The sequence below is a fragment of the Canis lupus genome, chromosome 8, assembly GCF_011100685.1.
Source record: "Canis lupus familiaris isolate Mischka breed German Shepherd chromosome 8, alternate assembly UU_Cfam_GSD_1.0, whole genome shotgun sequence".
Classification (NCBI taxonomy): Eukaryota; Metazoa; Chordata; class Mammalia; order Carnivora; family Canidae; genus Canis; species Canis lupus.
In genome coordinates, this window is record NC_049229.1 from 46,360,877 (window position 1) to 46,378,635 (window position 17,759).

At 41.8% G+C, this 17,759-nt stretch overlaps 1 protein-coding gene across 5 annotated transcripts in view; it reads right to left on the reverse strand.

Moving 5' to 3' along the window:
* DPF3 (double PHD fingers 3) overlaps positions 1-17,759 on the reverse strand; it is a 259,890-nt gene that overhangs the window by 42,651 nt on the left and 199,480 nt on the right. For 2 of the 5 annotated variants that reach the window (XR_005363505.1, XR_005363504.1), the window contains one exon: positions 8,952-10,756. The exons of the other annotated variants lie outside the window; for them this stretch is intronic. The gene's annotated coding sequence lies outside the window, so the exon portion shown is untranslated. Of the gene's footprint in view, positions 1-8,951; positions 10,757-17,759 lie in introns of those variants that run through there. 5 annotated transcript variants of the gene reach the window in all.

A 17,759-nucleotide genomic window follows, 5' to 3' on the forward strand; every position in this document is an offset into this window, starting at 1 on the left:
GCACAGGGGCCTTCCAGGGAGGAGGAGGGCTGTCCCAGGTGGCCATGGGCTGACTCATTTGGCCAACCATCCGTAATTTCCCTCTTCACATTTTGGGAGCCCTGGAGTGCTCTTCCCCCAAATGAGGCATGCAGCAGAAATGAGCTGTGATTAGCACAGCTCAGAGACCAGAGGATGGGGGCAGGGGAGAGCCAGCCGCAGAGTTTCCTGGAATTAATGGAGAGGGAGCAGGAAGGGCAAGTTGCTGTCTCGGAAGATCTCTCTCTGCGCCAATCACCAGGCAGGGACTTCTTTTCTAAAGCCAACCTTCTCAACCTCTGTAGGGCAAAATCAACTCTGAGAGCTGCCTGTGATAGACCTAATGTGCCATTAGAGGCAGGCCTGGGGTGTTTTCTGCAGGGCACACAGTTACACTTCGAGCCAGTATGCAGGTGATGTAGGTGGATGCAGGAAACAGGCACAGAACATTGCACTGGACGCAGTTAACACTCAGCCCCAGCACACTGGCTGTACCAGCTCTGCATCAACATTACAATCTAAAGGCAGATGAAGGAAAGAGGGACTCTGAAAGGGTTTAGTGAGACCGTGCTGTATGAGACCCAGGTGCTGCATAAATGTCAGTGGGGGCGGAGTGTGGAGGTGGCAGGGGGGGGAAAGGAGTGGATCCAGAAGCTGGCATCTGATGGGTTTTGCTTTTCTCAGAGGGAAGATGGATATTACTCTATTGGGGGTTTCAGTTCTGGGCTGTCGGATGACCTTTTCAGTCCAGAGCTCTGCCATTTGAGGGTATGCCTAAGCCAACACAAGTGCCACTGAACATTACAGGCAAATAATAAGCAAAGGTGAATGCACTAAAGATCTAGAGTCCTAGGCTGGGCCTGCCACTTCAGTGCAGCTTTGACCAAGTCACATAACCCTTCTGAGTTTGGGCCCATGCATCTGCTAAGTGCAACAGTAGTAACCTGTCGAGGCTGCTAGGAGACTAACCTTGAGAGTGTGGTGGCTATCGTTTAGCATGTCAGGAAGTGCCAACCATTCTAGGCCATCTGGAGAAGTCGGCCCTACTCTTTTGACTCATAATGGCTGTTCCCCACACATGGCTACACATCTGTAAGCCCTGCGGGCCAGCGAAGAACCCACCGACAAGATGAAGTGGGGAGACATGAGCACAGGAGGTAGAAATGCATAGAAGTGAGGACTCAGGATCTGCCATCTGGGGACTTCTTGATTCCTCCACATGTAAAGCAGCTACGGGCAAACAGGCAATGATACCAAAAGGAGCTTGCACACCCAAACAAAGGCAATGACCAGAATCTGAGCCTCCCTTCCTTGATTCTCCTCAACTACACATTCAGTGACCTATAGGTCTAAAGGGCACTTTCTCAAATAAATTCTTTCTCCAACTTCACTAAATGGACAATCATAGATTCGACCCCAAATTTCAGTTGATCTCTTAGATGCAAAGCTTTCTGGGGCCAACCAGCCTTTCAGGATATCCCATACCCCTCCTCAAATGTGTTACAAACCAGAAGGTAGTAAAAGAGCAGTTTCTCTGGCTTCAGAATAATACTTGGTAGAAAAAGCCCACAGAATCATTTGATACCCAGCAAGATGAACATTTTATCCGTTGAGTAAGCATTACACAGAAGACAGGTGCACTGGGGTTATGTCACAGGTCATTTAGAAGGAATCCTGACCATTCTCTCCGCTAGGATCCCACAGTCATGACAGGGTCAGAGGCAGCCTGGTAGGGAAGAGTATATGAACCCAATCTTCATGACACTGTAGTTTGGCTATACGTGTCCCCATACAGCCATCCTAAACATCACATTCATTCTGCTCAAAAACCCGGGATACACTGACTTCCTCCCATTCCTGTTTCCCACGTTGTGGGTCAGGACCCACCATGATGTGGATGATATTCACATTCCTCTGACTTCCCTCCACAGCCCAGGATCTTCCCCCACTCCATTCAGGCTCATCTCACTCTGGCTGCAACTCCACCGTGCTGCTCACACCTCTGTGCTTTTGCTCAGGTACTTCCCCCTTTCAGTGGCCTGTCTTCTCTTTGCTCACCCCAAATGTACTCATCGTCCCACGAAGACCTCCCTTGCTGCTACTACCTGTGCTGGAAACTCCTTTTGCTCAGCTCGTGTGACACTCATATTTTGTACCAACTTGGCACTTAATTATAAGTGGTCTTGTCTTGAATAATATGCTAACCACCTGTCTCCCCTCTTTGTGAACAGAAAAGATAACTTACACAGTGGAGACGGTCAGAGCCAGAAAATCCTCGATTGGAAAAATCAGGCATTACCAGCTGTGACTACTACGGTTGTCAACTCAATCTCCCTGAGCCTCAACTTCCATATCTGTGAAATAGGAATAGACGTCTGAACTTCAAAAGAGTGATATACAGCTTTAACAAGCTAACCTCTATAAGAAACCTGTCAGTGACTAGCACATACAAAGTACCCCCAGAAAGTTTGTCTCAACTCCCCTTTGCTTCTCTCTTATGCCCTGCAAAACCTAGCACGCTATTGCAACATAGAAGACATTCAATAAATGTTTGATTAATTGATCAGGAGCATAAAGCAAACCAATAACTGGAGGGTCATTATACAAAGTAACAGTATGTGGTCAAAACGTATTGATCTATTTTTCAATTACGGAGGAAAGGTTGATGTCTACGGAGGGAAAACAATCTATTTTAACTAAAGAACTTCTCAGGATTACAAACTACCAGTCTCTTTGAACCCATAACTCAGCCAAGGAGAAACTTCAGCATAAGTGTTCATGGCAGCAACTCATCGCACCCCTCCTTCACTCCTTATTACACGAGCATTCCCCATTCCCAATCTCTTTTATTTTTCGGGTCCTCAGAAAGTTGACTTCACACACTAAAAATACAGTACAATCCTTCCTATTTCTTCAAATCAAACACAGAGCAAAGCTATAGGAGTTCTTTTCTAAGTTATGTAGAAAGAACCCTGACCACTGCCTTTTCCAAGCAGAATTTGTTTTATAAGTAGAAATATAAAATTAACTTTATCATTTTAAGACCTTTCTTTCACTACCTATTAGGTTGGGAGAGAGGAGTAGACAACCATGAATGTTAGTGAAGTTGTTCATCCAAGATCAGGTTGAGAATACTATCCGGGTCCTATGAGCAAGTACGAAATCCATGCCCCGAGGATGATGTTGGACATGGTGGAGCCCAGTGAGATGAGAACCAGCATGGAACTCAGAACTCAGATGGAGTTTCGGCAGAACTATTTTCCCTTGTGGCCTTTTGGCCTTACTGTCCTTTCCAGTTGCTTCTTACTTAACATTTCTCTGGAGGAAAATGTCTCTTGCCACTGCATTCACTTTCCAGCTGGCATCTCACATTATCCAAACAATGGAAGTCCCCATTCGGCCTTGGGACATTGCTTTGGTATGAATAGGAACAAGCGTAGAAATGCAATTTTGGTTAATGATCACAATACGCATTCATAAGACCAATCCTCCCCTTGCCTCTCCACTCCCTGGTGGTGAGTCAGACACTAAGTCTTACAGGTTCCCCAGCTACAATTCAAAGTATTGCCAAACTTGACGAGACCCTGAGAGGTCATTCTAGCCCTCACCCCTAACGCCATGCAGAAGTGTTTGGCTATCGGTGCGGTCATATGAGCTTCAGTAAGTCAAAAATTCTTGATGTCAAAAGAACTGTTTATCAGTCTGTTCGAAACCCCTACTTCTCCTGTCCTCTCTAGAGACCAAAAAATCAGTGCCTTTTTCTCAATTATGCACATAATGATAGTTATTAAGTGATGCCAATTTTCTTCCCCAAGCTAACCCCAAATCCTTTACCCTTTTCTTAAAGGGCTTTATTGTTCATCCCTTCAATTATTGCTAACATTCTTTTCTGTATTTTTTGGTTTTCCCAGTTATTTTCAGCTAATTCAAACACAGTGGTGTCAAATATTAAATAGAAGTGGGGAAATACTTTCCAGCCCTTGCACATTTACCCAATATAACACAGCCTGGCATCATGCTAACTTAAAAATAAACAGCGCGCTACTCCTTCAGCTAGAGTTCCACTAGAACTTCCAGGTCTGTCTCAGTTATGATGATGATGTCTTGCCAGGTGATCATTAATAGCACAGTCACCATAATTCCATCAGTCAGGTGGGTATGAAACCATTGATGCCCACTGTTATCACCTTACACTGAAGTAGTTCCTATTCTGGTGTAAGGAAAGATCAGGTAACCAAGGGATTGTGCTGCTGACACCATATTTATATAAAATACAAAATACAGAATCTTTCTCCTTCAAGTCAATGCCTAAAAGCTAACGTCTGGGTGACCTCAGGTATGATCACAGGATAGAGCAGACATTCAATATATCAATCTCAAACCTTAACCCTGTAAAGAAAACTTGGAAGTAACTCAGGGAACTTAGCAATAAGCACCACTAACACACACCCTGAAATCTGAAAAGTTACTCATTCTCTCAAAACAATGGAGCATCCTCTCACAATGGCTAAAGAGCATCTCTTCGTAAAATTGGCAAGGCAGCTGTCACCAAGCATGACTAGCTCATAGGCCACCCATCAGGATCATCCCATACTAACTTGTAAGAATGTTTGAATACAGTAGCAGGTCTGGTATCAGGAATCTTCATTACCACCTAAGTAAGACAATGATTCATCGGTTCTTTAGGGATGTAAGGTACTGTTGTAAAAGTGTTCTGATTCTGAATCTGACCAAAAGCATCTGAGTTCTCAGAAAGAAATGCACCTCAGCAACATCCTCAACACCTCATAACTAGCAATTTCAGAGACCCACAGCCATCGGAGAATCAGAAAGAGGTCATTTCTTTAACTGCAACAACCCTACACCTCCTAAGCTGGGCTCTACTAAATGTCCTTTATTATTTACTTCATACGCAAACCATGTGTTTGCGTATGTTCACTTAGCTCACAGGAGCCATTTGCATGAATTCAGCTATTTTAAAGTTGGCCTTTTTCATACTTAAATTGGTAAAGATGAATGATGTTGGTCATTATCAACAAGAGTCACCATTTTGTATGACTAGCATGTCGACTGGTTGGATTATTTATAGGCACTGTACTATTGTAGTTTGGAGTCAGCACCAAAACTAGAAAACCTAATAGCTTTCTAACAACTCATGATGGAATCTTTTGGCTCAAAAACATTTTTGCATATGGGCCTTCAATACAGCTTAAATTACTGATCAAGAAATGCACCTCTTGCCCTTCACCTGGTGATGTGAAATTCACCTTAGTCCTGATGCTTAGAAAAGGCCTTAAATATCATCACCATCCATCAACCCCCAGTTTAATAGTATAATATTCTCTATTTCTGGCTTAGGATCAGCAAACTATGGCCCATGGACCAAATCTCACCAGCTAGTTGCCTATTTCTATAAATAAAGTTTTATAGGAACATGGCCATGCCCATTCATTTATATATTGTCTATGGCTGCTTTCATGCTACAACCCTAGAGCTGAGTAGCAGCAACAGACGTCTGGCCTGCAAAGCCTGAAATATTTACTATCTGGACCTTTACAGGAAAAGTTTACAGAGCCTCCATTATAAAACATAAGGGAAAACAAACTGCTCATTCAGAATAGCCTTTTCTTCATCTGGACCAAAGAAAATAAAGCAAGAAAACAACCTTGACCCAAGTGACTAGCTTTTGTATATACTACTTTGCATGAAATCTGTTCTCCCATGTAGTGTCTTCTGCAATAAGACACATATAAGATGTGAAATACTTAAGACAAATTTAAATAACAAAAATTCTGGAGTGACATATATATTTTTATATAAAATATAAATTCACATAGGGGCAATGCAGTGGCTCAGTTGGTTGGGCATCCGATCCTTGGGCTTAGGTCATGATCTCAGAGTGCTGGGGTCAGCTCCAGGTTGGGCTCCACACTCTGCATGGAGTCTACTTGTCCCTCTCCCTCCCCTTCTGTCCCTCTCCCACCCTCTCTGTCTCTCTAAATAAAATCCATATATATAGTATATATATCATATATACTATAAATCTGTATGTCTGTATGTCTCTCCAGAAATATTTCTTTTTCAGTATTTTACATCTTCTATGCATCTCATTTCAGAGAATACTTTGTAAAATATATATTTATTCAGCGGCACCTGGGTGGCTCAGTTGGTTAAGTGTCCATCTTGATTTTGATCTCAGGGTCATAAGATCAAGTCCCACATCAGGCTATGTGCTGGGCATGGAACCTGCTTAAGATTCTCTCTCTCCCTTTCCTTCTGCCCCTCCCCACCCTCTATCTCTCTAAAAAATATATTTTTAATATACTTTTAAATATATATATATAATATATATATAATATATATTATATATATTAAATATAATATATATATATTAAATATAATATATATATATTTCTCTTAATCAAAGAAAGTTCTAAATTTGCTCTTTTGGAGATACAATAAAACTTAAATTGAGTTCTGGTCACATGGAGTAATTTGGAAATCTTAGAAAGGAAAAGAAGGGTAAAAGGAATGTGGTACAACAGATGACTGGTCAGCAATAATAATAAAGTGAAATAAAGAAAAAGAATAAAAAATTGTATATTTAAACTGTATAGCCCCACTCAGGGGCTATACATGCAGAGGAAAGGGGATTGGATAGAGGAATGTCTTTTACTAGAGCTACATCCTGAGTCCCTAATGTGCTCAATAATGACCTTGCTCCATTCAGAGACCACCCCAGGGGCTCATTCCCAGTACATAACAATTCTAAGTCAGGTTACCATTAGACAATTCGGTAGGTGAAGTGAAGGAGTTTGGTCAAGGCATTCCATCCTCAACTTTAACCTTACCTAGACTAGAGCCCTTGGGGAGGACTGTCCCAAAGTCATCAAAGGGTGTCTTATACACATTCACATTTGGTTTAGTCCACACAAAACTGATTTTTTGTTTCCAATTTACTACCAACATTTTGGGGAGATCTCACCAAAATTTTTAAATTTTTGGTCCCTCTTAAAAAAACTTGGGACTTGAGAACCCTAAGCCACGTGCCTGCAGGGGGCGTCCTTTGAGCTGGTAGTGGCTGTCCCATTCAAAGCACAGGTGCTATCTGGCTCTATACACTCCCTACCACTGCCCAGTGTCTCCCCATGTCCTAAAGTTGACTATCAAGGGCTGCCCCCTCTCCCTGGCACTGTTAATTTTCTCATGCCTGGCCTGCTTCACTCACTGAAGATACCTGCTCTGTAGGCATTGGAATTTCGACCCCAGGGCTAACCTTTGGTGTGAACTAATATATTTCCAAATGGATGAGGAGAGTGATGTTTCTCTTTCTCATTCTTTGGCTCACGTGCATACTTTTCCCCTCCCTCTTGATTAGTGACCATCTACAGATATAGAGCATATGCATGCTTTGCCAACAACTCACTATCATTTGAAAAAGCCTCCCTACCTTCATGGGCCACCATTAAAGACAATAGATTCTGGTGGGTCCCTTCTAATCCTTAGTTATTTACACTGATACTACAGCTGCATGCTAGACATCCTATCCTTATAAGCAGCCCAAAGACAGTATCCACAAAGAAAGCCTTAGTCATGAGGTAAGACATACTTTACATAGAGGATATTTGTCCATCAGAATCAAGGTACCCTTTTCTAGGGCATAAATTAGAAGAAAGACTTCAGGTGCAATTACTTCCCTCCTAAGAAGATATTTAATTCCCTTGGTGGCCTCTGAATTTGGCCTAGTGTCTCAAATTTAAGTCACCAGAGGAAGTGAGTGATATGTAATAAATGTGCAAAAACTTAATATTTACACCAAGTGTCTGTCAACAGATGAATGGAGAAATAAACATGTGGTATATGCATGCAATGGAGTATCACTCAGCCTTAAGGAAGGAAGTTCTGGTACCTGCTACAACATAGATAAACCTTGAAGACATTATGCGAAGAGAACTATGGTAGTCACAAAAGGACAAATATTGTCTGATTCCACTTATATGAGGCACCTAGAGTAGCCTAAATACATAGAAACAGAAAGTAGAATAGCCGTTGCCAGGGGCTAAGGAGAGCAGAGAATGAGTTCTATTTAATAGGCACAGAGTTTCATTTGGTAAGGATGAGAAAGTTCTGGAGGTGGATGGAGGTAATGGCTGTACAACAGTGTGAATGTACTTAATGCCACTGAACATTAAAATGGAAATTATATGTAACATAATTTATGGAAATAAAAAGAAAACAAAAGCCTACAGGTTTTTGGCTGGGGGGGGGGGGATGTTAAGGCTGGGGGAGGGTGGCTTTTTACCACTAAAGAAACTTATAAGCCCATAATAAATGTCACAATGTGACAATGCTTAGAGGGCAAGACGTGGCCTGAAAGGCTGGTCTGGTTCCACCTGACCGAAAGCACCCATAGGAGAAGAGTATTCACCTCCACACACAAGAAGAAACCTATCGCAGGGTCTGGTTTATAGCTGTGCCAACTGGCAGCTTGGGGACCTATAGCAAGAGCACTGCTCAAGTAATGGAAACATTAACCTCCCGGATTTTTCCCAGCGCACAGTAAATCTTGCGTTCTTATGCCAAACTCTTCTTGGCACAGATACAATGGCAACGCTCAACAGGTGTATCAAGTCTGGACACATAAACAGGCTCTCCCCGGAGAGGGTGACAATGGCTGTGGTGATGATGGGTGGATAACGGTAACTCTGGACTCAGAGAGCAGGTACTGGCACCAACTCTGGGCACTGTTCAGCTCCCAAGCCACTAACCTGTCAGTCAAGCCAGTGGCACCACAGTTTTGCACTGTGCTTCTAAGAAAAACGGTGAGGTTCAACACACCTTGGGCATGCAAGTGGGAAGCATCCTTTCAAGACGGTATGAAGGTCGAACTCACATAGGATGAGGTTGGTAAAGCAAAATTTACAGAGATGCTATAGGAGCATTGGAAACAGACTTTTATTTAACAGAAACTTACACAAAGTTGATACAAACCCTACATTATGCAAAGCTTTATCACAATGCTACACATTATAACTTGCGGGAGTTGGTTGGAGAGTAGGTTATTGTTATAATTACTAGTGTTTTGAAAAGGGACTTTTTCTATCAGAAAATGTCACAGGAAAGGGCTACAAAATCATACAAAGACACTTTTGGTAAGCTCCCCCCGCCCCCACCCGGGGGACTGGCCTTGCATGAGAAAGCTGAAGGGGCTAGCAGGACGTCTGTGCCCATCCAATCTCCCCCTTTTGAAGGCAAAAGAGAGATTCTCAAACTCAGACCCATTTCAGTGACTCTGACACTCGAAGACTCGCTGACGAGAACACTCGGCGTTCGACTGTGCATTCGTGATTATGACTCTGCTGGCAAGTGAGGGAAAGTCACGAGCATGGACACAGAGAAGACCTGGAATAGAACCAAGGGGCCTCGCGGCTCAGCCCAGCTCCTTCGCCAGGCCACAGACAGTGTTGAATTACATTTCTCAGGCCACCACGTTCACTTCCACCCACACGGCCATAAAAGGACATGTTAGAACACGCGCCTTTCTCCTTTACCCCCACGAGCCACTGCATTTGAGGCTTCTGTCGTTCAGCTTGGCCTTCCTCACCCTTGGGGACACACTAGAACCTTAGCCCCCACCACAAAGCCAGCTCAGCAGAAGGCTCCCTTTGCAAGTCTCCTCTGGAAGTTGTTAGGTGACCAAATTAATATCATCTCAGCTGATGCTTATTTTCTTGTCCTTTTTTTTTTCTCTTTCTTCACTGAATTATTGTAAACAAAGCTGTCTGTGTTCGAAAATGTTGAACTCGCAGAGATACAGTTAATCACTAGATGGAATTCCTTTCTGAACTAGGCCTCATCAGACATGACGAGCAGGAGGCGAGCTGCTTCTTGACATCCAGATAAATGGGGATTGCCTACGGGGGTGGGGGGCGTATGGGGGGCAGGGGTGGAGAGACTGCTGATAGCCTTTGTGGCTAATTTATTTCGGTCACGTCTAAACACATAACCATATAAGATCACCAACACTTTCAATAGAATTTTGAAGAAGGGGGAAAAAAAAAACCAATCGACTCCTCACTTACCACATCCAACTCGCGGAAATAAAAATACCTAAAGCACATACATGAATGGCTTTTTTAAAAGCCTGAGAGAGCAGAGTTGATCTTTATTTTCTTATTAAAAATGTGGGGTATTTTTCCTTAGAGTTAATATGCAGTCTTTATTTTACATTAAGTACTCTTTTGATTTCGTGTCTTCACAAAATTGCTTTTAACTTTTGAAGTAGAAGGTACTTTAAACAAAAATACCGTGCCACGTCAGCACTTTTTTCTTTTAAATATTGAAATAAATAAAATAGTTAACTCTTTTTTTTTTTTCCGTCAGTTTGTTTGTGTTCAGTTATTTCTATTGTAGAGCAATTCCAGTCTGACCTGGGTACTTTCTCACAGACACTTAAAGAAAATGTAATGAAGAATTTTAAAAAGAAAAAAAATCTTCTTATTGCACAAACTTAGGCCATTCCCGAGACTTCTCTGAGCTGAGCTGAGTCGCGCTGGAGGCTTTTCCACAATCCAGGCTCCTGTGTTGGCTGAAACACACACGCAGGAAGGGGCCAGGCAAGGGAAGAGGAAGAGGAGGAGGAGGAGGAGGAGGAGGCGCAAATCAACGTGGCTTCTTGTCACCTTCTTCGGAAATGGCTTGCTTGTAGGATGCCGGAGTCCCCAGGTCACAGAGTTGACTGCAGAGGGAAAGGCAACGAAAGATAAAACAAAAACAACAGTACAGGACAACTACCTAAAAAAGGAAAGATTAAAAATTAAGGGGGTGGTGGAAATGAAATGAGTTGAAAAGAAAAACAAAAGAAGGAAGGAAGAGAACCTACTACCTACAGCCATGCTAATGAGATCACGGCTCTGCAAGGAGAACCAGGCTAGCGTCTCCTGTGCCTTGATCGCCAGCAGCACGAGATCAGCCAGCAATCGGGCAGGTCAGCTGTGCCTGGGCAACTGGATAACACAAGAAACAGCGAGGACGCAGCGAGGACTGGATTTCCAGTCCCTAGGTGGTGGAGTAGGCAAAACTAGGTGCTGGCAAAATCTATGGTTTTTTCCCCTCTCCTTGGAAGCTGCATCTTTTCACTATTTAAATACCCCAGAAGGACCATTACGATGCAATCTGTCCGCCTATTGCCTAAGTGGAAATGTGTAGTTCTAGGGTGTAGGACCACAGCAGGTCACCCCCAACTGATGCCCCATTTGGCCTAAGGCTTCATGCACACACCCTCACCCTCAACCCCAAGTGATTCCAGGCTGTCCGAATTACTCAGGGAGAGAACGAAGCCCAAAGATCCATTCCAGTCCTCAACTAGCCCAGGGATCCCAACTGTTAGTCTTGGAACCTAGTGGCAATTCAATCCTGGTGGGTCTTTTAGCCAGGATGAGTACCAACCAGGAATAGGTTTTACTTCTAGCGGAAATGAAATCTGCTAAGTTATTTTAGTCTTTGGAATGGAGTATTCCGCACAAAGGAGGAAGCCATAAAACCAAGCCCTATCACATTTCACCCCGGAAGCAGTTCCTGAGGGCAGAGATGGGCACCCCTAAACAGGGCCCAGGTCATGTTGGGCTGGGTAATAAGGGAGGGAGGAAACAAAAGCAGGGCCCAACTTGAAAATGGCAAGGCAGCAGGGACCAAAGTTCAAAACCAAATGAGTGGCTCAGTCTACTCCAAGTTGAATCCTCCGTGCTCCATTTTCCTTCTAACATCCAAGCCATTACTCGCTCACTGATCAGGGGTACAGGACTGGTATAGATGCTGAGGCTCTGTCTACTTATGTTTTCAAAGGGAGGCTGAGAGGAGTCTCATTTCTACCCACCACCAAGCCCTCTCCCTCTGTCTGCTCCTATTTCCTTCCCTCCATCTCATCCCATGCGCTCTCACTGTCTGACCTCTCAGATCTGCTTTCCTGATGCCCTTGCCCACACTCCAGTCCTCTTCCCTAGTGCTCACCTCTTCACTGTCCCATCTGCCTCTAGACTCTTCACCCCACTGGTAAAGCTAGTTGGTGTTCAGACCTCCCACAGGTACCTGCTGAGTGTTCCCTTATCAGGTACCCAAATTTCCACTCCCTGCCAGGAATTTTTCTGTGCATCTCCCAATGCCCCCAACCCCCCCAGTGAGATATCACCTGCACACACTTGGAGTGAGTCTGTCTCATAGCCATACCCTGATGCCCTTTCAATTTCCTCAAATTCTCATCCTTGACCCCCAACAGACATGCACACACACACACTTTTCTTTTGCCCCAGTTAAGCCACCTAGAAAATAGCTGGTTGGTTCCTGCTCTTGTGCTCCTAACATCCACTTTCTCCTTCATTTCCTCTGGCTGGGCCAACTGCAGGCCATTGAAAAGGTCCCCTTATCTCTTAGTCTTCTGACGTCAGTTAACTTCAAAAAGGCTACCTTTCCATGCTTCCACACATCTCCAACCTTCCCCTTACCCCTGTCTTCACATTCTCCTTCTCCCTCCTGACCTCCCATCACTACTATATGGGTTCCTGGAGAACTGGGCTCCCTCTGACTTGACCAATGGATGCTATGCCCAGATATGTCCTCTCCAACCTCTCCGTCCACAGTATTTATTGAGCATCCACCACGTATGGGATGAGGCACTAAATCCTTCCACTAATTAGCTCAGAAACATTGCTCAGTTCTCAGTTTATTTCAATAAATAATTACGGCACAATGGTGTCAGGCACTGTCCAAAGGACATGAATGACATCATCTTTGCCCTCAAGGAACACATCATCTGTTTGATGAGAAGGAACTACAAACAGTTATAACAAGCACTAAACTCATGGCATGAACAAAACACGACAGAACGATACTTAAATATGTTTTTCACACTGTGATTTTTGCCATTTTACATGATTCAGGTTGTGATCTCCAGCTTTGCCTTTTGTTCAGCTCCACCTCCATCCTCTCTGAAAACAGACATTCTTGCCTAAGGTTAAATAGCAATAGCCGATCTAGAGCTCTTAGTTGATCTGGATGGCTTCCTCCAAGAAAATCTCCCTGACTACTGTGATCTCCAGCAAAAGTAATCACATATCACCCCATGATGCTCTCACACATTTTTAACTACTTGTTAATATCCAGTCTGCCCAACTAGATTGCCAAAAATCCAGTGAATACCAAATCCATTGGTCCCGTGTTTAATTTTATCCTGTCTTTTACAGGGCTGAGCAGACATATACATGCTATGGTTATTCAGCCTCTAGTTGCCAAATAAACAAAGGCATATATGAATGGAAATATTATCATCCAAAGCATATAAACATACTAGCCTGAACCTGAACTGAAAGGACAAACACATCTGAGTCACCAACTATGGGAAAATCAGTCATGTACCCCCTGACATAAGCCCTGATAAGGATGCAACATTATTTCTATGGTACTCTTATGCAAATTCATAACCTGACAGTAGCCCTTAGGTAACAGAACACAAACCCAAGGAGAAGGGCTTCCTAGGAATTAACTAGCATCAAGGTATGAAAGACAAAGAAAGACTATGGAACTAACTACTCTAGATTAAAGGGCTTTAAGAGGACATGACAACTAAATACTACATGTGATCCTAGATGAATCCTGGACCAGAAAAAGGACATTATTAGTGAGACTACTGGTACAATCTGAATAAGGTCTGTAGATTGAGAAGTGTTGCATCAATATTAATGTCTTGATTGTGATCATTTTACTGAGATTATTTGAAGAATCTAAGTAAAGAGTAAATAGTAATTCTTTATATTATTTGTGTGAGTGTTTTGTATATCCGAAATTATTTTAAAATTAACAATTTTTAAGCCATAGTCATTGCTTGAGGGCCAGTATTGAGATACTTTGAAAACCTAACTGCCAATGCTTTTTAGCTAATAATTCAGTTCTGACAGCGTTCTTCCATCATTCCCAGCTATTTTGTAAATCAATCAAGCAGAATGGTTTTTCCTGTACTGTTATTTTGAGAAAATGGTCAGAAATCACTTTTATTGAGCACAAGACTATCATATAATTCAATTCTCCAGCGTTAGAAGCTCTTGGGCATGTGAAGTGTTCACTCCTTGCCACCTCACTACTCCCACCCTTACCCCCACCCCGATATGACCACCAAAACTTGCCCATGTAAGAAGCTCAACCTTAATTCCTTGGGAAAGTTCACAAGGACTTCAACATTGCTACTTCTTGGCAGGATTCTAATGTGATCATAGGTTGGGTTGGGTTTTGTTTGGTTTCATTTTTACAGAATCAAATATGTCTCAACCCAGTGAGGTCTTGAATAAAAGACCTCAAATGCTTTACTCATCTTACTCAAGAAATCTCAAAATATGATCTATGGAGAAGTCAAAATAGACTGAGGAAAGATTCTTAGAAGACCCAAACACCACTTACTGAGCCTGGAATTTTAGACAGTCACCTAACGTGATCAATCTGTTTCTTCATCAGTAAAATGGAACAAATGATACCTATCCTACCCTAAACTTTTTTTTTAAGAATCATCATGAGATAATGTTGGTTATATATTATGATAGGGTAAGAAACATCCAAACACTAGGGATAGAGAAACTGAAGCAGATATTCATGGCAACAAATTTACACAGGGACGAAGTCCAGAATCTAGAACATTTTATTTCTACTCCAGGTTTCTACTCGCTAGATCAAAAATGCCTCACTCCAAAAATTCACAACACAATTAACTTCACTTCCAAAGGCTAACCAAAATCTGCAGAAAAATTCCTAATACATGAGCCTGTTCAAACTTTAAGTACAAGTTTAAGATCATATTCATCAGATGTAACAGGAGGCATATTGGGATAATATTAATTAATTTTATTCCACCGTGAAGTGAGTACCTCCAAACAGCTTTTAGTTCTCTCCCCGAGTAATGATCCTGTGTTCCCTCAAGTGCTATATAAAGACAATATCAGGCTGTAGCCCATTAGGTGCATAGAGAGATGCAAAGTAAGCAGGAAGGTTTAAAGGGGTACAATTGATGTGAACATCATATTTTTATTAAATCCTTCTCTCTCAAATACCAGTAGCAAATTGCATTACTGACTTTAAAGTACCTTTAAAAAATTAAATGCATATTTCTCACTCCAACTATTACAGAATAAAGGACCTGATCCCTACACTGTCTCAATAACAGAAAAAAAGGATTAGATTGTTCTAGGAGGGAAAAAACATCAGATAGACAACAGTCATCAGTTTTACATCAACGGTTCTCCCCAGAGAATTTGAAGGTTGTAACAAATTTAGAAAGTTCTATATCTTTGGTTCTCCCATCTTTGGGCTAAGACTCGGAAAATTTGGTGACACTTCTGAGTCATTATGGGTGGTGCTTTCCTGAGCTGAGGACAAAAGAAACTAGTCAGATTGCTTTCATCTTGATGACTCTAATTTCTTTTATATTGAATTTGAGTAGTGATATGTATTTAACAAAAGCAACAACAAAATGATAGATGTGTTGAGTGCTCACATAGCTCTTGCAACTCCTGAGGTAAGAAAGAAAGAAAGAAAGAAAGAAAGAAAGAAAGAAAGAAAGAAAGAAAGAAAGAAAGAAAGAAAGAAAGAAAAGAAAAGAAAAGAAAAGAAAAGAAAAGAAAAGAAAAGAAAAGAAAAGAAAAGAAAAGAAAAGAAAAGAAGAAAAGAAAAGAAAAGAAAAGAAAAGAAAAGAAAAGAAAAGAAAAAAGAAAGGACATGGTTCCTAATAGGTGTCAGTCAGGAGGGAATGTCTAGAAATGATGGTTTAGAAGATGAGCTCTCTGCAATAATCTGCACAGAATTTTAATCAGAATTGTCTTTTTGAGGATCCAATTGTTTACTCTTCAGTTTTAAAATTGCTTTTAATAAGGTTATCTTTTAAAATTGTATTCATTACAACACCCCCTTCTTTGATTGGACCTGAGAAAAAGAGAGGGATATCTATCTATCTACCTACCTATCTCTATCTTCCCCTCTTTGACCAAGTAGTAGTTAGAAAAGGAGCTGAAAGAAGTGCAGCCGAAACCATAACCAAAGGAGGCATTATGATTCCAGAAAAATATCAAGGAAAAGTACTGCAAGCAACTGTAGTAGCTGTTGGATTGGCCTCTAAAGGAAAGGGTGGAGAGATTCAACCAGTTAGTGTGAAAGTTGGAAATAAAGTTCTTCTCCCAGAATACAGAGGCACCAAAGTAGTTCTAGATGACAAGGGTTACTTTTTAATTTAGAGATGGTGGGTGACATTGTTGGGAAGTACATAGACTGAGAAAAATCCTATTGAAATAGCATCACAGAAAACTAACCCCTTCCAGTGAGGTTCTGAAAGCTTTCATCATATAAAGTATTTCCATGTCTCTCTTTTATAATAAACTAATGACATCCAAACTTTAAAAAATTATAAATTAAAAAAAACTTAATATGTATATATGTATATTTCTATATTCCATATACAGGACCCTGCAATTGGCAGCACAGAACAATAGTAAAGGAATACAGGTCCTGGATTCAGGTTGCCAGGACCAAAACCGGGCTTCTTATTAACTGGGAGGCCTTCCGTATATCTTTTTTAGCCTTATTCCTAAGCCTCAGATTCCTTATCTGTAAAATGGGGCATGATACAAGCACCTACCTCCTCGGATAATCATGAGGATGAATTAAATGAACTGTCCTAGGGAAAGCACTTAGAACAATGCCTGCTACATAAACATTGGCCATTGTTTTGTAGAGAAATGGGGATAAAGGTATAACATCAACTGTGCAGGCACTTGGAAACCCATGACAGCCAGCTTCCTCCTCTCAGTTTCCTTCCTTCACCTTAAGACATTTGTCAAAAAAAAAAAAAAAAAAAGACATTTGTCTTCAAAGTCACATTCATTCCACTCTCTCAAACCTCACTCAACCTCTCTGGATTGATCTTTCTCAACTGAAAAGTGGAAAATTTGAACTTGATTATCTTCAAAGTCCCCTCCAGCTCCTTTTTGTTTTTTAAGGATGTAAATTCTGACTGAGTCTGTTAGAAGATATGATAAGCAAGGTGAGACAAGGTGCTCAGGCCATGCTAGGATACATTACTATGCTCGGTTCGCTACACCAACTGAGAAAGATGAGGACATCTACTACCCCCAAAAGGAAGAACAGAAGATCAAGCTCTGCTCATAAAATTAAAATAGAGAAGCAATAACCATCCTCAGATAATTCTTTCCATAGGAGGTTCCCCTGTTTAGACAGTTCTTCATTTTGGTTCTCCTTCAGAAATTAGGTGGCTTCTTATAATTTAAATTAAGTCGGTTTTTAAAAATTTATTTTCAAGTTCAAAGGCAAGATGTCATTGAGAATGTTAGGACTACAAACAACTACACAGATTTTGAATAATTGTATAGATTGGTTGGACATATTTTTGTTAACATAGAAGCCCACAGTTCATCAATGAGGGCAAGTCACAATGCTATGAATCCAACATCTAAGTCCAAGTAACAGAACAGATGACAAGGAGGAGAGTGACAGTAAGGGCAGGTTGTATCCGCTTAGCAGAAATCGACTGGAACTAACTCTATGGGCCTTTTCATACACGTCATGCAGGAATATTACACCGCAGGAGGTTTACTCCGTATTTGCCAGGAGCAGGGTCACATACAGAACATCCCCAAAGTGGGTGAGGTTGTTCCCTTCATTCTCTCACAACCGAGAGCAAATGCCCAGGCCAG